This window comes from Arvicanthis niloticus, chromosome 17, assembly GCF_011762505.2.
Source record: "Arvicanthis niloticus isolate mArvNil1 chromosome 17, mArvNil1.pat.X, whole genome shotgun sequence".
NCBI classification, from domain to species: Eukaryota; Metazoa; Chordata; class Mammalia; order Rodentia; family Muridae; genus Arvicanthis; species Arvicanthis niloticus.
The window spans coordinates 62,905,065-62,925,531 of NC_047674.1; the positions used below are offsets into that span (position 1 = coordinate 62,905,065).

The 20,467-nt window shown below is 36.8% G+C and overlaps 1 pseudogene; it reads left to right on the plus strand.

The window, feature by feature from the left end:
- Positions 1-12,205: 12,205 nt before the first annotated feature.
- Positions 12,206-12,445, plus strand: LOC117722788 (protein kish-A pseudogene; annotated as a pseudogene).
- Positions 12,446-20,467: the final 8,022 nt, after the last annotated feature.

Below are 20,467 nucleotides of genomic sequence, written 5' to 3' on the forward strand. Positions count from 1 at the left end.
TTGTCTGTGTTATCTGAGAATGTAGATCCACTTAAGCACAGGGTAGGTTAGCAAGGTCACTGTGCACAGCTGGTGGCTCATATCAATACTACTACAGAGAAAGCTTTTCTTTCTCAGAGGTTCACTGGGAGTGTTTAATAAATTCCTGGGTTTAGTTTTCTTCATCATTATGATGTTATGTTAGCAAGAGATAAATTTGGGACAGGATCTAGATTTCAAACAAGTGTTAGTACATGTGTTAAGGCTCTTTTAATTGTCAACTTAAAATTACTTTTTTTTTCTTCTACAGTATTTAATGTAAGTTGCATTGATTGTACACTTTCTAATTGTGTTAGTATGTTGAAACCTGGTATGTCTGTTGCAGAGGTCTATCAACCAGCTTTTGTTTTGTTGTCCTGAGTATTACAGAACCTTGGTATTCTGAAAAAAAGCTTGCAAGTACCGGAAGAAGTGAGTCAGGCTTTAAGCAGAAGCAAGAGGGTAGTGGGCTTGATTGTTTTTGGTATAACAATTTAATTACATTAATTGCTAGCAACACTGCTTCTGCAATAAGATTGACACAGGAGTTAAGACAGCTACCTTTGTTAATCATTTAGCAAAAAAATGTTACTAATGTTTTGAGTAAACAAGAGGTTTTAGATAGGTGTTTGGAACACTGGATTGATGCTCTTTATCCTATTCAAATTGTTGGAAGGAGGTTAGAGTTTAAGAGTAAGGAGACATCTCGAGTGTTATGCCAAATATCATTGGATTTGTTTTACTTGTAAAATTTACAATGATAGTCATTATAATTAGGAAAAAGTTTAAAGACCCTTGCAGTGTATTTGGCGTAATTCTAACACATCTCTGGATGTTTTAGCTTTGCATAGTAAGCTTATAAATTTAAAGAATGCTGCTTTGCTAAGCATCAATGTGGCAGATACTGCTGATAAAATTACCCATGCCCTGAGGTCAGTATTTCCATTTTCATCAAGCTTCAAGACTGGCATAAATAGCTTGATCATGCTAGCTCTTTTTGTCCTGGGAATATTTTTATTCCTGCTCATTGTGGTAAAGCTTGTCTTTATCAATGCCAACATGTTGGCAGACAAACACATGGCTTAAAACTAAAAATGGACCCCTCAGACATAGTTATTAATTTAACAGGCTGGCAAGTCAAGGACAGGTAAGATTCTGCACAGAGCCTTACCAACCTAAGACATAAGTGCATTGCTTTTGATAATGCATATTCCATTATGGGTAAGAAAGGCATTTTTGTCAGAATGACTTAAGACAGGCTCAGTTTTGTTTATGAAATAAAAAAGTGGGAGAGGTGGAGAGCTTTTAAGGTTGCTTGGCAAGAATCTGATATTGGCCAAAAACAAGGAAATGTGCTGCTTGTCAGGAATATGACATTGGCCAAGAACAAAGAAGTAATTTCAGGCAGGAACCTAAATCTTAGGCTAGTAGGCTTCAGACATAAAAATGACTTTGGAATAGGACAGGGAAGTAGGCTCAGATATTTTGGTCATCCTGATAAACCCTTAGAAATTGTGATCACAGGAGTGATCATGGAACTTTGTTTATTGCCTTGTTTGTTCTTTGATGATTTGTTTTTATTGTCTTATTTGTTCCTTGACAATTTGTATCTATTGTATTGTTAGTTCCTCAACCTAGAACTGACCTTAATACTTGCATGTAATTAAAATGGTATAAAAGCAAAAAGGAGGAGAGGGAGTGGGATAAGGGGTTTCTGGGGGTATGGGAAATGAGGAAAGGGGATGACTTCTGAAATGTAAATAAATAAAATATCCAATAAAAAATTTTTAAAAAACAAACAAAAAGGAATATGCAACAACAAATGAAATGTAAAGCAAAACAAAAATGAGATAAGTATGGCTTCACAAGATACTTTAAGAAAGGACATTTAAGACTATACTTAACAGAGAACAATTTGCAGAATATATAAAGAACCCTAGATTTCAACAGAGCAGCAGGCAATTCAAATCAGAATTGGACTTGGGCAAAGAACTTGAATGTTTCTCTACCTCTTTTTTTACAAATAACATATATATATATATATATATATATATATATATATATATATATATAATTTGTAAAACACACACACATTTTGTGTGTGTGTGTACATATGCAAACATATACATGGATGTGAATATAAAGACAAATCCAGATAAAAATGCAATGTGCTTCTTACCAATTAGAAAGACCATTATCAAAAATATAAAATGGCAAGTATTGGTAAGATTATGATGAAACTAGAAGTTATGTGTTGTTGATGGGTATCTAAAGTGGTTCAACCTTTCAAGAAACAGGTAAGCGACTTGCTAAAAAGAGAAATATGGGATTATCATATGTCCACACTGTTTCATTTCTGGGTATATAAACAGCCAAAGTAGTTGAATTCACGAATATAACCTAAATAAGGACTCTGCTTTTCAGAATATCATTAAGCACAGCAACCAAAACGTAGAACGAAGCTTCATGATATAAGTGAGTGACTGAATTACCAGGTGCCTCAAGATAAAATGAAACATTGGTAAGTGTTAGATATGAGATTTTTTATAACATTATGTTATGTAAAATAGAATACTCATAATTAGACAAATACCAAATAATGTTATTTCTGTTAGATGACTAGAGAAGCTAAGTTCATAGAGAGACAACATAACAATATTTGTAGGGGCCAAGATGAAAGAAGTCCAGGAAAATATTCTTTGATGGTGCTGAGCTTGTGTTGGGGTAATGAGTAGGCTCTGTGAATGGACAGTTGTGATGATCACACAGCACTTCAAATGCTCCCAACACACCAAGGTGTCACTCAAACCATTAATATGCACATTATATCAATATTTTCAGAAACTACTTTAATGAAATATATTAGAGGCCTTCTTTGAGATTTTGAGAGATGTATAAACTTCTTTGTTTATCCTTTTGCTCTTTGGGCTAGAGGGAATAATTGACAGTTAGCTTCTTCTCTCAAATTATGAAGTAGCTTAATAACCTGTCTTCAACAATGTGGACTTTTCCTAACTAAGTGGATAAAAGTAATACCATAACTGATAAGAAAGAAAAATCAAACTAACACAGGGAGGTCATTAAATGTTTCAATGATTAAATCAACTCTGTTTTTAACTTATGTTCTTTTTATGTCATCTATAGATAACAAAATCAATAAGTAAAACTGCAAAGTAAAATGCCAGATTTTTCAAATATCTAAATGTGATCAGGCAAAATAATCCAGCATAGCAGCTACTCCTACTTATAGACATATCACTGGGCAAGTATTTGACTCAGTTATTTGATCCTTAAAAATCATGTAGAGTGGGTATCAATTTTCTTTTCAATTCACAAAAAAAGTAAAAAGAAAATTGAAATGAGAACATAAAAATAACTCAGCAATAAATAGTCACCAGGAAATAATGGAGCTGGCATTAAAACCTCATTCTTGTAAAAATGAAAGCACCATATCTTTTCTGCTTCACTATATTTATTAGGCTCACTAGATTTACAAGAATTACTCCAGTTTGTACCATTCACAAATCTCATTCATTTTCCTCCTCTCCTCTTGCACCTGTACAAAGAGAAACCTGCACATGAATGTTGTGTGTATAAACATTTGAAAATCTGCAGAAAGTATAGTTCTCATCTGCTGATCAAGAAGCCCACCAACCTTGCTTGGCAAGCATCATCTAAACTAATGGAGATTGGTGTATGCTCCTCTCTGGATAAGATTGACTGTGTTCATCAGCACATTTCTGCCAGGACCTTGAAACTATCCAGTCTCAAACTGCAAGTGGTAGCATCTTTCACTCCCAGCAAACAACAAAAACACAATAGCTCAGTCCCACATAATCTGCCTTGCTGCTATCTCAGAATTTGTTTGCCCCTTGCCTGGTCTTTGAAAGGGGTGAAGTTCTCTCCACTCTTATAGATCCTCAATCTATACATTCCATGAAGGCAGTGGGATCAGAGATGATGGGGTGGAAATGGGCTTGGGGAGGGAGCTTGGAATCCCTGTGAGAAGACACCAGACCAGCTATCATGAGGCAGATCAACTTTACTTTGGATGACTCAAAACTTATAAAGTTTGGGACTGAGAGTAAGAACACCAAAATGCCTAATTAGCATAGAGAAGCATTTTAGAAATCTTACCTGCAAGCCGAACAGGTTCTTATCAGGAAAAAGTTAATTAATTGATCCTGTAATCTAACTAAGGCTATGTGACATTCTTCAGGTAGGGGGAGGGGGGCTAGAATTCCCCAGACAAGGTCAGAGAAGGAGAAACTCTGCTCCTTCTCTGGAGAGAGTTTCCCATATTGTACCAAGCCCAGAGGCTGCATGGTCATGGGGGACTTCGGCCTTAATTAGCAAAGTTTTCCCTCAAAGAGGAAGTTTTGAAAGCCTGGAAATGTAAAGTAATTGCTACAGCAAGGTGGTAATAACTGAAAGTCCCCTAGTTATGCCAACCCTTTCTCGAGAGAACCTAAATCTCAAAATAAAGCCACCAGTTCAGGCAAATTCCCTTCATCCAAAAACTGTGCTGATTTTACCCAATCTAGCAAGAGTGGCAAATGTGCTGATTTATTGTCAGTGCAGACTAGGAGTATCCTTTGTTTTTGAAGTTCAAGGGCTGTGTTATGTTCACTTCTGCAAGGGTTTTCAATCACTAGATATGCTGTGCACCTTGTTTTTTATATCTCTTCTGGTGATATAAAAGCACTTGATTTCCTGCCCAGTAGCTGCCCAGAAAAGATGACCCTTGAAGTGTATACTCACACAGGCTTCATACTTCTCTTTGAGTTCATCCCGTGGAGGAACTTCAGAGTTTGTCTTGGTGGTCCCATGGGGGCAACTTTAAATGATCTGGGCATTTGAATGTCATTGCTGCTCCCCCTTCTTATACATTAAAGATGATTCTACTTTATGTTTTTGCATCATTTTTTCTTTAGAGAAGATTAAGGTTCAGCTTTGTATTTTAAACAAATGTCTATGAATGACACACTCAATCATTTTGTATCATCTTTGTCTGTTCTAGGTCTGAATGTCATCATAAATATTATAAAGTCCATGTAGCAGTAACTGAAAAAGCACACACAAATATTTCTCTTACAAATCTTTTTTTTCTGAACCCCATACATGATAGACTATAAGACTTTATGCTGCAGGAAGCATTTTGTTTCTGGGCTTTCTCAGATGGACAGATATTGGGTACAAAGATAATAAAATAACAAAAGCCAAACATCCTCCATTTGTCACTCCGAATTTCTAATTAAGTTTTTTTCTATAATCCCTCCCAGAAGATAATACCATGTCTGTCACTTCCCTCCCATTCTGTCACATGCAGTGTGATTTATGAGGTGACCGCTGCTAAGTGAATGCTCAGTAGAAAACACAGCAGAGCCAGTCAGCTGCAGTACAGTGGCAGTGTGTGTGTTTCTTATGTAGGAGCAACTGGAAATAACCTCAGTAAACTGTCTATCTCCATACCAAGTCCACACATGAACCTTCACTATTTTAATACTTAAATTGTGTTAAGACACTTGAAGACCAGAATTATATATCTCTAATCTCTTCTGATGGCAGGTACATAGTAAGCAAGATTTCATCTATCTGTGGAGGTGAGGTACCAAAGCATAATAATAACCTCGTAATAAAAAGTTATTATTTGAATGATACCAGCTGCTCTCCCAAATGGCAGAAAGTAACAAACACATAGGTAGTAGCTATGTAATTCTGAAAGGTAGGGATGGGAAAACCTTTTTTTGTGTCAGCCACCTCCATTGATGTACTCATTCATCACTTAGCATATGTACAGTGAATGCCAACATTACTCTGAGCATTGTGGGTTAACTGCAAAGAGAACTTGACAAGAAAAATAAAGGAGAGCAAAGGACAGGCAGAAGGCATGAGAGAGAATAAGGAAAAGGAAAGAATGAGAAAACAGAAAGACTGAAGAGAAAGCTTGGAGAGAGGGAAGGAGGAGAGAGAAGAGTTATTGTTAGATCAGTATTTATAATTAAGTGAAATATAAAGCCTATATTTATAAAATTACAGCCTGGTAAGATGATATGGACTAGAGCTTCTTGCAACTTACACCGAGGGAAAGAGTTGCTAAAAATTGGGCAGTTAAAGCAGGAAAGATTTCTCTATGAATCATTCATCATCTATTTACCTATCTATCCATCATCTAACTGTCTATCTATCTATCTATCTATCTATCATCTATCTATCTATCTATCTATCTATCTATCTATCTATCTATCATCATTTCCCTCTATATTGTGTGTGTGTTTCTGTGTGTGTATGCTGTCAGCATTGTAGTGGAGTGTCTAGAACCCAAATTTTTAAAAAAAGTTAGAAAACCTTGTTTCCCCTCCATCCCCCTGAAGTACTACCCTTTATAATTGCCAAAGCACTTCAGGGTTGTTTCATCTTGCTCTTTTGAAATTCTTATCCACCCAAAAGGGCTGTTTGTGTTAGGTCAAACTATTACAAACCTGACTACAGAGAGATTAGTCTAGTACTCACAGAGCAGGAAGGTTGTGCCACAATTTTTGGAATGTTTTAGTCCTGGTGGTCTTAGAAGAAGCAGTCTCAAAGACAGCCACCAATGAAAGGAATCCTGCTCTGAAAATCTAGGATCCTCTTGCGTAGGGATTAGGCTTTGAGCTTCCTGAACACAGCTTGGAGCAAGGGCTCTACTACCCTCAGATTCTATTTTTTTTAGCCTAGCTCCACCTTTCACAAAACTAATCTTTATTTTTCTCTTCTTTGTCTCCATGGCTTCCAGAATGTTTTGTGGATTTAATATAAAATAATATGTACTTTATCTTTTGTGCAAAATCTATGTTAATACATACATATATAATTACATGTAGGATCTTGAAAGGCAACCTGGTTTCTGGTTGAGTACCTTCTGGAAATCGACAAAGACCCTGCAGGGCCCCCTGCAAGAGATGGTCATGTAGGAACAGAGATCTCCCTTACCTCCTCAATATGCCCTCTCAAACCCACCCTTTTGTTCCCTCAAAAATTAACTCTCGCCTTCCTCCAGAGCTTTTTGGGCAACTTCAATTGGCGTTGACCCTGGCTCCCCCTTCCCACAAGCACCCTTCAACCTCCTGAAAGGATACAAAAGTCCTTCCTTCCCAAAAACACTGTCCCCAGAAGCAGTCCAACCCCTAAATTTTATCAATGCAACCTTAAAAGATATGGTTCTTGCTAGGTATGACCCAACAATATCTATACAGCTCCTTATCTTTAACCCCTTCCTTATACTTGTGGGAGCCCTTTACCAACTTCAGGGGTGCTGGATGGTTCCACACCCCAATGGGTGTTGCACCCCGAATTTGAAATGAAGTGGATGTATTCACTAGCATGATTAAAATGGCAGGGATAAAGCCCTGAAAACTCTAGGAAAAGATCCTGACATTCGTATCACCCCCTTTTCCCTCTCCAACATTCAGTGGCTAATCAAAAATCACTCCTGCTTTGCTGTCAGCTTAATAGGATTCCCAGGAAAAATTGACAACCATTATCCTGACGTTTAAAAGGGGCCTCTGCCCTCCCTCTGTTGCTATGGCTGCCCCACAAACTATTCTCAAAAGGACTCATAGCAGAAACCCCTCAATATTTACTGATGGGAAAAAATGGGAGCTGCAGCAGTAATAAACTACTTCCCTGAGAATGAAATCCCTATCCTCCGATTTAAAACGCTACCCCATCACTCCCACCAATAAAAAGAACTATATGCCATTTATCTGGCTCTACAAGAAGTCAAGAGCCCCTTTAACCTCTTTTTAGACAGTCTATATGCGGTCAATTTGCTCCCCTGTTTGTCAAGATCCTTTCTCAAACTAGATGCCAACCCACTTTCCCCTCTACTCATACAGGTCTCTGAGAATATCCAGCCAGAAACAAGGATGCCTCTCACTGTCCTACAATTACATATATGTTTATGAATATATTAAACACATTATAACTGTATGTATGCATCAATATGTGTGTTTTGAAACCTGAAAGTGGAAGAAGAGCTATTTGAAGGGATAAAGAACAGGGAAAAAAGGAGAAAAATAAAGAAGAGATAAGACATTGGGAGGACTCAGGTGAGATTATTAGTATATTACAATGGTATATATCATGGAAAATGTTATAATAGAGCCTTTGTTTTTGGAATGGTTGTATAATAAGCAGTATGTGTATGTGTGTGTGTGTGTGTGTGTGTGTGTGTATGGGTGAAAACTTAAAAAATAAATTCACAGTAGGAAATCCTTCCTATGTAAGAATTTCTTGAGTTAAAAGTTGCTGGTAATTTAAACTGCACATTGAGCTAATTTGACATTTCTGAATCTTTGGGAAAATATTATAACCAAATAATAATAAATAAAACAGTAATAAAATACTCAGTAATAAGTATACCTCACTTTTCCCCAAATAAATTTTCTTCTAGCATTTGCTACCTCAGTGCCAGCTATTCAATACCAGGTGTTGAGTCTGTCATGCAACACATATTTCCCAAGAGCATGCTTGGTGCTAGGCTCTGTGATTAACTACATGAAATTGAAATATGTATGATTACAAAGGTGTGCTCTAAGATACCAAGTGTAACACTCTGCACTACATTGTCCAAGGTGCTATTCATTTCTCCAAAATTTTTGTATCAAAAGTTGTTTCTGTTTGGGGTCTTTTTGTACAATACTTATCTTGAAGTGACACCAAAACTAAAAACAAAACTCATGTATGGTTCATATATTCATCCAAAATAACCTGAAGAGAGGCGTTGTATAAAACCTTCAGTGTCTGTTATTTTACAGTGGACTAGGATTTTTTTTCCATCTTAAAGAACACTGAGCATCAAAATATCTTTAAGGAAGAAGAATTTTTTTTTTTTTTTTACAAAATGAGTGGAACTCTTGTTTTAAGACCTTGTCCTCAAAGCCAGTATTAGCATAAACTAAGGGTAGAGCTTTAGTATACTTAAGTCAAAATCAGGTTTTCAGGCTCAAGTGAAAAGTCAGTGGCTTAAATAAAGCAGCCATCTCTGAAGAGTACCCTCATCCACCATCATCATATCCTACACAGAGTCATCATTTACAACACAGCCAGTGTGGAACTAATAATTCACTGCTGCGTCCAGTGACTTCCACAGTAAGTGACTCCTAAAATCAGAGGGGGAGGCAAAGTGTTCAAGCTTCACCTCAGCTTTATTTCAACTCTACTAAGTGACACAAGAGCAAGAAATTAAAAAAAAAAATCTCTTCTATCTGCACAAATTATGAAGTTCCAGGTTTTAGAGCATTTCAAGTTTTGGATGCTTAGATGGAATGTGTGGCTATGCAGTAGGTTGTGGGAGGTGCTGAGTCCCAGATAGCAGGTGCTGGGGAAGAGTGTGGAGGAAAGTAGTGACTCTCACTTTCCAGGGAGCCAGGAAAAGATCCTGGGGAAGAAGAGCTGAAATGAGGAATAACTTTCTTCTCCTCCTCCTCAGCACCATCTGGCCCATCTTGGACTGTTGCTGACAATTTTTCCCCACCTCTCCAACAACTTTTACCAGCAGCCTGCACTCTTCCCTCTTCCATGCTGATATGGTTGTGTAAAAGAAGTGTGTAAGATTGGGGCTCACACTTCTTTCAGAGTTCTGCCCAGTGGTCCTTGCTTCTGATGGTGCAGAAGCACTATCCCTTCAGTAGAAACATGATTCAGAGTTTGAACTTGAATATTTTCCTGCATTAGTAATATATGACCAGATCTTTTCACCACTTTGGATAGGGCAGAAATGGCAGCTATCCAGCCAGCTGGGGGTCACAGGGATCAAGAGCCTACATTGACCTTAAAGAATGGAACTGCTATTCTAGTTTTATGCTAGTATTATATTTTCAACTGATTGTAGGTTCACTGGGACATAAATTCACCATAAATCAAGCATCGTCTAAACTAAATGTTTCAAGATTCAATGTAGAGGAACCACACTCTGGGTGTCTAGTGTAGAGGCAAAGTGCGGCAACCCAGGAAGTGTCTCATGTCTTAATGTGTTATAGTTAATATTGTACTATGTAACACATTGTTTTTGCCATGTGATAAATAGCTATGAAATTCTAGATATACAGGTCATGCTGACTTGTCAGCATATTAAGTCAAAATGACTTAAGCTGCCCAATAGCAGGGAGCCCTGTAGCAGAACAGATCCCAGTAGCTCATGATGGCACACTGTCCATAGAGCTCTATGAGAAGGAATACTCCAGAGAAACAGAACCAGCAGGAAAAAAGAAACCAGTTTTTTAAATTACTAAAAAATTATAGATACCATAAAGTAAAAGCACTGCAGGTTGTTAGGATATCAAGTAGGAGACACAACAGAGAACAGAGTTCATGATCTAGTTCAATCTAGTCTGTCTGCTGACAGAGTTAATCTTTTGCTGGGGGTGATAAGTTCTTTGCTTTAGTACAGGCTGATTAGATGAAACCTACCCACCTTCAAAAGGGCATGTTGGAAGTCATCTTTGTTGGCAGGTGTGTTGGCCTTTTACTGAAAGTCAAGTAACTAACTCATAATGGAGCCTTACAGAAACACCCAGAATAGTGTTTACCACCTATCCAGACAAGACCGCTGAGACATGTTAACATACAAGATGAGCCAACTGAATTCTAGGACCTGTAGTTTTTCAGGAAGGAGCAGGATAGAGCTGGTGTTGTTGTGCATGGTGCTCAGTAAGCCTTGACAGGAGTAGCAATGAAATATAGAATGCTGAAGAAAACTGGACAGCAGTGTTCTAAATGAAGCATAGTCTCACAGCAGTTTTAAATTACCCATGTTATAAGGCAGAAAGAAGGTGCAATTAAGGTTAACTCTTAATCTTCACAGGTCAAGTCCTAGAAGGCCAGTTTCAACACACATAGCTTCTTGTCCAACCTTGCCATTGTTGGAGGTACTTTGCTTTTTCTCCCAAAAGCTAATAAACAGCAAAGAAACAGTAAGAGAAACACAGAGCTCAGCTAGGTTCCTGGACGTGTGATGCTAAGAGCTGGGGATCCTCCCTGGCTCTTCCTCTCCAATATATGTAGTTTCTATTCTATACCATGTCTAACTCCTAAGGAAAAAGAAGACTTTCTCTGGGAAATTGTCTCTGTTGGAAGCTGTGTTATATATTTTCCTCGGTCTGGAAATCATACTTCAGAAGTAAGGAGAAGATCACTTCTCTGAGACGTTTGGAATGTGTGCTCAGGCCTGCTCTCACTGAGATATACTAACTGCACTCTGTCTAGGAAGCGATAACCTTTCATAATGTTTTCCTCAAGGCCAAAATCTAGGAAATTCTCTTCTTGCCAGGAGAAACATCCAGTGAATGTGAACAGACTCTTCTGAATAACAAAGGAGATGTGACCCAGACATATTCTGAAAGACCTCTTATGGTCCCTAGTCCTTTCCTGTATTTTCAAATAGTAGATAGATCCTGGTCAGCTAGTGTTTTTACATAGCTTAGGATTTGATGTGCATCTTTGTTTAGTACATGAGTTGCCTTGGATTCCACCCCCAAATATCATCATTCTTAAGCCAATAGCACATCCCCCTTTTATGCCTCAGTGGAGCTTGCCAACATAAGCTCATGTTTCTGAGACCACCATCAGCCATAAGGAATGTCTCTATTACAGTTAGATTGATCATCAGTGCCATGCCCAAGAACAAATGTTTTAGTTTCTGTGTTTACCAATCTGGTGGATAGACTCAGCTGGTTCCACTAAGGCAAAACTGACTTATTTCCCAAGAACAACATTTACAGTATGTTGTCTACTGTTATTCTCAGTCAAGTTTTTGAAGCATTAAAAACCTTCAGCAAATCAACAGTGAGCCAGACAGGTGTCAATGAGATTCTGAATACTTCATCAACAAACAAGGATGCCAATTCTGATGTTAGAATGGGAGAGGCAGGTGATGGGCAGTGTAAGAGAGCATGGGATTGAGTAGAAAGACTGTCTTACTAACTTAAATTTAGCAAAGCTCTTCTAAACATCTTAAATTCCAACATTTCCCAGGGGACACAAATCAGTTTTTCATTAAAGCACATTAACCCTGGTTGTCTATAGATGATATATTCCAGGACTCCCACTGATGTTAAGGTCCAGAGATGCTGAAATGTCTCCTATAAAAATAGCTAAACCTATTCTTTAAAACCTCTTAGATGGGCCCTGGTCTGGAAGGGTGATGTGGCTGGACCAGCATTGGCCTCACTATGTCTGCCATTTTCAATTTTCAGAGTCTGTTGACTGTAATCTTGCTGCTTATATATATATGTGCTTATATCTGATCTCTGGCACCTAACATTCTTGACTGAAATAAAACTGGACTATTGGGAATATTTTAGAAGTGTGCCAGAATGGTGAATGCAAGAGTCCTTATGTTGCCATATGCTGTATAGTGATGGCCTTCAGCATCTTCATACAGTAGCTTAAGAAACTACCAGCATGTGATTGCCATCAAACTGTAAACAAGGACTTGCCTCCAGAAAATAATGGGAAGAATGGTTATGCCATTTGTCTCTGAACATGGAATGAGATAAATATTTATTATATTGGACCAATGAGCTGTGTTGAATAATTAAGATGTAACAGGTTAAATCATAGGAATGTGATCGTAGCCATCAACCTCAGTTCTCTCACTCTGGTATAACACTCTGCAAATGTCATTCTGTTGTGTCAAAACTGCTTTTCCTAAGGATCTCCAGGCATAATGTAGAAACCTAGTGGCAAATTACACAGGATCCTTTGACTAGGGCTTCAAAATAATGTCTTCACAGAATGATACCTTCTAGCGGCTGACCTATTTTTATTGAGAAAAAAATTGTTCTATTTTTGTTGTTGTTACTGTTCTTATGGATTGCAATCATATATAAACCCTTTTGATTGCTAACCAGAGTAAATGGCAAATACTGTAGTTTCTTACAGGTGTTTAAAATATTTTAAACAAAATTCTGTATTTCCTTAATTAATTGGGCTACTAGTCACAGAGATACAGTTGCCATCCCGTGATTAAGAGTATCTTAGGATGAAAAGCACCAAGGAGAATGGTGATTGAGTAAGCATTGTACATTCTTTGTTCTCTGTAGTATTGAATCTTCTAAATACAACATCCATTGAAGTTGCTTGAATGTGTTATTTGTGGGATTTTTAATGTAGCACTTTAAATCAGTTTATGTTCTGTCATTTTGAACTGGAATCTTTTTTGTAACTTTGTAGGTCATAAACATATCTCATATCTGCTTAGTCTGGGTACTGCACTCTAAGTATATTTCAGCTTTGACAAAGAATGTGAATAGACTCGAATGAAGCATACATATCAAAGAATATTCACAAGTTTGTGTCCAACATTTCTTCAGGCTTAGCTGAAAATCAGTTATGATTTCAAAGCAAAGAGGAATTAAATTCTAGCTGAAAACACTTCTATACATAGCATTTATTGATAAAATTATTTATTAAATTATTAATTATTAATTAATTATTAATTAAATTATTAAATTATTAAATGCTGGGTTTGACTGTTCCTTTAAAAGTTCAAAAAAACCACAGCTTTTTTTAAAGAAATAAAGTTTCCATAAAAACAAAGCATTGAGCTTGAAGCCTTGTTGTAAAGCTGTATAATTACTGTGTATCTCAAATGACCACCAAGACTATCTAAACCACCAGGTTTGAAATACTGCTCTAAGCTGTGTGGATTACAGTCTAGTCTAACATCTAAAAGCTTACTTGGTGTTTTTCAGGTGTTGCTTGTTTTTAAATGATCTTTGAAATGTCTATACCTAGTTAACACTGCTCTATTTTACTTTGAATGTGAAATCAGGTTATGATAATTATTCTACTCTAAATTTCACCTTGGGCTTTGTATTAGGTCAAAGATTTTCACTGTGTCCTCAAAGAAGGACTCCCTTGGCAGCATATTTGTGCACTTTTCAGAATTTGATTTCTGGGTGGCCATCTGTTCATCTCCACTACCAACTGAATTTACCAGAAATGTTGTCAACTTTTTCCTAAGTTAACACACATCTGGATTACTTAAAGCATGGTCAATGTTTATATGGCAGAACCCTGAATCTTATAGGGTGGCTAGCAGATCAGGTTGCTGAGCTGCAAGAAGGTCCCGGCTACTAAATTCTCTATCATTTTTTGAACATTATCTCCTCAAAGCAAGGAATCACAATAGTTCATTTCTACCCCTAAGAGGAGTAATGAATTATCTGCGGTATAACTCAGTGGCAACATGTGTGGTAATGATATACCATGCTCTGAGCTCATTGCCTATCACCTAAAGAGGTAAAATGATGTCGTAGAGAAAAAGAAGTAAAGAGGTAGAGAATATCTGTCAGCTGTTCACTCTTTCTCTACACTTGAGCTCATGGGAAAAAGATGCCACATCAGGGATAGGCAATTGGCAGCCCAATACCATATCCAAGCCACCTACCTGATTTAATGGCCTTTCAGAAGATAAAATTTTTTTTTAAATGATTAAAAATAGTAATTTTATGAGTGAGATTCCATCAGAATATGGGAGGGCCAGTTCATTACCAGCATACTGATTACCAGGGATGCTTTTTATGTCAGCAAAGGTGAGACCATACCCCCAAATTCTAAACTATTTACAACTAGCTATATTTTCATGGTCAACTTGATGAAATTTACAATTGCCTTAGTAACACACCTCTGGAAGGTCTTTCAGTTCCAAGACACAGTTGATTGAGGACACAGGAGCCACATTAAATGTGGAAGGAACAATAACTTGGACAGTGGTCCCAGACTGAATATAAAAGGAAAAGCAGTGGAAAACTAGTGAAGGAGATAAATTTCTTACATGCAGATGAGCAGATGTCTCATTCTTCTGCAATCATAAGTGATACAGCTTTTGCCTCCATGTTGATTATACTCTCAAACTGTGAGCTTTAATAAACACTTTCTTCCTTTGGTTTGTTTTGACAGGTAGTTTGTCACAGTAATTAGAAAAGTAAATAATACATTGGCCTTAACTTAATGAAAAAAAGTGCCACTACTTTGATAAATGTCTTTGAGGGGTTGAGGTGGCAGTGGGGAGCAGAGTCCTCTGTTCCTGCCTTTACATATCAGGAACTTGGAAAAGTGATCTGCATACCTCATTTTTCAAATGGTCTCCAGGGTAACTGAGATAAACAATCTTACATCCTGGCAGACATCACCTCCTCTTCTTTCCTATGACATTTTCACCATTTCGTTCTTCAAAACAGGATGATCCTCATAGACAGTGAAATCATACATGAGTCATATGTGCTCAGTTCCTTTTGCAGCATCTTTCTCCATTTAGAGGTTAACACTTTAAGAGGGATGTGTAAGCTTGCAGAAGATTTACAAATGTATAGAGATGGCTAGAGGATTGATTTTAAAGCCAGCAACCAATCCTCAACTTAAGAAGGACTGGTGGTGCTAATGCAAAATAGAGGTAGAGTATGATGGATAATTAGAATGTGGAAACACCTGAAAATAAAGTACATGACTTAACCCTCATACATATAAGAAAGAAGGAGATAGAAAGAGACAGAGATGAGATGAGATGAGAGAGAGAGAGAGAGAGAGAGAGAGAGAGAGAGAGAAACTCAGCTGCAAGGAGTAAGATTTCTGTTTTCTCAAAAGTGATAAAGTTTGAAATAGAAAGCTATCTTAAGGGCTACCCTAAAGATAGAGGTGAAATAAGTTCTCCTTGCCTGTGCATCCTAGACAAATCCTGTAACACAGAATGGTCAGCTCTTTTTGGTTGACCCCCAACAAAAAGGACCACACAAGATGCTTGTAGAAAAACAAGAAATAAGAAAAAAAAAAACTTGTTCATCTGACTCACTTATGCTGTCTTTGTTAGCTCTGTTTAATTCTAGATGAAAATATCTTTCACTCTTTGTAGAACAGCCAACTGTGATGCTCGGAGTACAAAAAAAACTGGGGCATGATGGGACAAGATTATGATCCTAGCACTTCAGCATTTGGGAAGCCAAAGCAACAGGATTGAGTTTTAAGCTACCTGGAGTTCATAACAAGACCCTGTCTCAAAAAATAAATAAAAGAATAGAAATAAAATTTACAAGAAGGAAAGAAAAAGCTGAACCCAGAAGCATTTTTTTTTTTCTGGGATTCAGATGGACTACATCTCCTCAAGTCTTTAAATGTTCATTGCTAGACTTGCAATTTCTTAGTGGCCACATTGAGTTTTATTCAATTTGGAAAGAAAAGTGCAGAACTAGGGCTGAGCTTTGCAGATTGGATAGGAAAACTACATCTGCTAATCCAGAATAGGGCACAGAGAATAATGGGAAGAAAATTAAAACCACACTGAACACAAACTGATAAGTAAAGCTTGTAGCTAGGTCCATTATTTAACTTGTTTTCCATTGTTTAATAAGGCGCAGCCACAGACATGGTGGATATAGGAAAAAAAAGAGCTTATTTAGCTCTTATTTCTGGTCCAGCATCAAAGAGTCTCATTGAATAATGGTCTTCTTGTTGGCAGAGTCCTGGAGTCACAGAATTAAATAGTAACCTGGTATGAGTTAGATAGTATGGCATCATAGGGGAGTATCCACTAAGTTCACAACAGATTTCTCCCCAAGATATGTACTTCATTGACTACATGAATTCTACTAGAGCAAAGCTCTAATGACCTTCTCAAAGACTCCATACCTGGAGCCTCCTTTAAAAAATGTCAATAAGGGTAAAATTTAAAATATAATAAAATGAATTATATTATTTTTCTTCTACACTATAAATTCAAATTTTTCTAGAAAAGTACATTAAATATTATGATCTTGGCAATTCAAAAACTTAGTAAACTTCTTAATTTCTCCCAAATTATTTAATTAGAGTCTATTTTCCCCCAATCCCAAAACTTTTCCCAAACAGAGCAAAAATTTTTAAAAAGTACAGTTTTTCTTAAGAATGATTAGATGGTCAGGGTAGCATGGTAGAAACTAACAAAAATTTCTTTAGAAGCCAGAATCACAGCTAGGGCCAAGAATATAAAAATTATAACAAACTGTATGATTATGTTTTATTATACAAATAGGCAAGTTGTATGCCTGTCATTTCTTATGGGCCCAGGCCAGTTGGCATTGTCTCTCACTGGCTTCCTGGTACTGTTTTTGCTGCTTTTCATGTCTGCTCACACAGAGTGAATGGTTGGTCCCTAGCAACAGTCTCATATTCTGAGCAGCTATTTAGAAACCGAGGTCAAGAGCATGACTTATCAATTTTTTAGGCTGCATAAGAGATTACCAAAAATTTGGCGATATAACACAACATATATTTATTATCTCACATTCCCATGGACTAACAATGCACATCTCAGGTCTTTAGAATTTCATGAGGCTATAACTGCAGTGTATTATCTTGGTCCTATATGCATCTTATAATCTCCAGGGTTTTGGTTGCCTACCTATGGCAGCTGGTTAAAGTCACTTTTTTATGACTAAAGAACTGATCATAACCTATTATTTGTCCAGCAAGATAGAGGTTATTGCTCTAGACTACCTTTTAAAGATGCTAATACAATAGTGGCTAACCAGACAATCAACTGACTAGGGAATTATATCTGAAAATACATTCCACTTTTTTACCCTGCATATGGTTTAAAAAGAGTTAAAAATACAGTACATATGACTCTATCCCAATTGTTGTAGAAATTAAAAATGTTTAAAACTAAATAAGCTCAAGATAATTCCGACTTTCTGTTTCTTCACTAAAAGCAAGAAAATGATCTTATGAAGAAGGAAAGTAGCATCTAATCATTAGCATAGAGTTTAGGCCAAATGAGACAAGTAGGAACTAGCCTGCACAGAGAATACTTAAATTCTCACCCAAGAAATGAGCTAGTTGAAGTCCTTTACCTTATAGTCTTATTGGCTAATTCAATGTAAAAGTGTACATATCTATTTTCAGGCCTTGATCTCAGTAATAGTATGTGCTTTCAGTACCCTACATTCTCCATTAAACGCGTCACCTGGGAAAACACATCATCTGGGAAAACACTAAAGAAATAAAGGAATTAAATAACATAATTCGTCTAATGGACTTAACAGATATCTACAGAATATTTCACATAAACATGAAAAAATACACATTCTACATAAAAGTCCCATTGATATTGCTCCAAAATCAACAACACATGGAAGCCCCCCCCCCCAAAAAAAATTTAGCAAATCAAGAAATTGTTAAATAAGTCCCTGTCTCTTGTTTGATCACAATGTAATAAACATAAAAGGCAAATGCAAGAGAATCTCTAGCAAGTACAAAGATTCATGGAAATGAACAACACAGTGTTAAGTGATCAGTATGTCAAAGCTAAAATCAAAAGAGGTTTCTTTTAATTTATGGAAGTAAAAGAAAATGAAAATGCAACAATAATTAATTAATTAATTAATTAATTAATTAAAAATAAAACTCAGATCTTACATGCATTAAAAACAGGTATAAGATAAAATATATAGCTATATGAACATACAATAAAAGTCAAAATGAGAAAGAAAGGCCATACAAAGACCATCCAACCTAGGTTTCTATCCCATCAGCAGACACAACCCCCTCCCCATACTATTGCTGATGCCAAGAAACTCTTGCTGACAGGAGCCAGATATGATGTTTCTTAAGGGGTCCTACCAGAACCTGACCAGATACAAATACTCACAGTTAACCATCGAACTGAGCCTGGGGACTCCAACGGAACAACTAGGTGAAGGACTGAAGGAGGTGAAGGAGATTGTAACTCCATAAGAAAAACAATATAAACTAACTGGACCACTCAGAGCTTCCACAGGGACGGAACCAAAGAGCCATGCAGGGAGCCAGGACTCTAGATACATATGTAGCAAAGAATGGCCTTATCTGACATCAGTGGGAGAGGAGGGAGGCTTGATGCCCCAGCATAGGGGAATGCTAGCAGAGTGAGGAGGGAGTGGGTGAATGGGTGGAGGAGTACCCTCATAGAGGCAAAGGGGAGGCAGAAGACAGGGAATGGAATGGACTGGTTGTGGAGGGATAACCAGGAAGAGGGATATTATTTGAAATATAAACAAATAAAATGATTAATAAAAATAAAATAAATATCTTTGAATATGAAAAAATAAATAAAATTCAAAATGATAACAAATAAATGACTTCCTAATACAACTAAAGACTTTGGAGAGGAAAAATCAACCAAGACCAATCCAATAGATGATATGAAAAAGTAAAACTCAGAGGAATTGAAATCTGGAAAACAATGAAAAGAATCAAGAAATATAAGAGCCTTTTATTTGAAAAAAAAAAATTGACAAGAATGTTAAATTAGGCCCTGGCAATCAAAAGAAAGAAGAGACCTATGTTGTTTGTTGGTTTATTTGCGTTTTTTTCTTGTCAATTTCACATAAGATAGAATAATTTATGAAGAGGGAACCACAATTGTGAAAATGATCCCATTAGATAGATCTATAGACAAGAAAATAAGACATTTACTTAATTGATAATTGATGAAGAAAGGCTTTCAGCTCATGCTGCATGGTACCATCAATGGTCAAGTAGTCCAAGGGTGTAATCAAAGGAAACAAAATCTATGAGGAACAAAACACTTAGCATTACTCCATCATTTTTCTTTCCGTCCTGCTTCCAGATTCCTTCTTTGAATCCCTCTTTCCCTGATCTTCATCAATGATGAACTAGAACGTATTAAAATCAACCGTATCCTACTCAAGTTTTTGTTCCTGATGTTTTATCACAGCAATGGTAACCAATCTGAAATAAGACCCAAATAAAACAATCTGAGATACACAGGAAAATAATTCAGTACACGCCAAAAAAAATTCAAAGTATTGTAAAGAAATACTTTAAAAACCTGTATTCCATTAAGTTGAAACCCTGGGTGAAGTGAACAAATTTCCAGTTTTACCCAAACCACCAAAGTTAAGTCAAAAAGAGATCAACAATATAATCAAACCTGCAACAAATAAGGAGGATAAAATAGTACTAAAATGTCTTCTGACTGGAAAAAAAAAAAAAGTATAGGTCCAGAAGAATTCACAGCAGATTTCTAAGCTTTCAGAAACTATCTCTAGCCAAAACTTCTTAAAGTGTTCAAAAATGTAGAAACCAAAGAAACTCTTCCAAATTTCTTCCATTGAGCAAGTATTCTAATACAAAATCTGTAAGATCTCTCACACACACACACACACACACACACACACACACACACACCAAATAAACAGACCAAAAACACTATAGGCTACTATCTCTGAACAGAAGTAACAATCAATGCTGACACAAATAAAATACCAGATTTCAAGCTATATTACAGAGCTCTAATAATCAAAACAAACATGTGGATGCATGGAATGAAAGCAATGACTTAAATCTGACGGTATCTAATTATAGCCATCTGACATTTGTCACAGATGCAAAAAAAATACACAGTGAAAAAAAAAAGACAGCATATTTC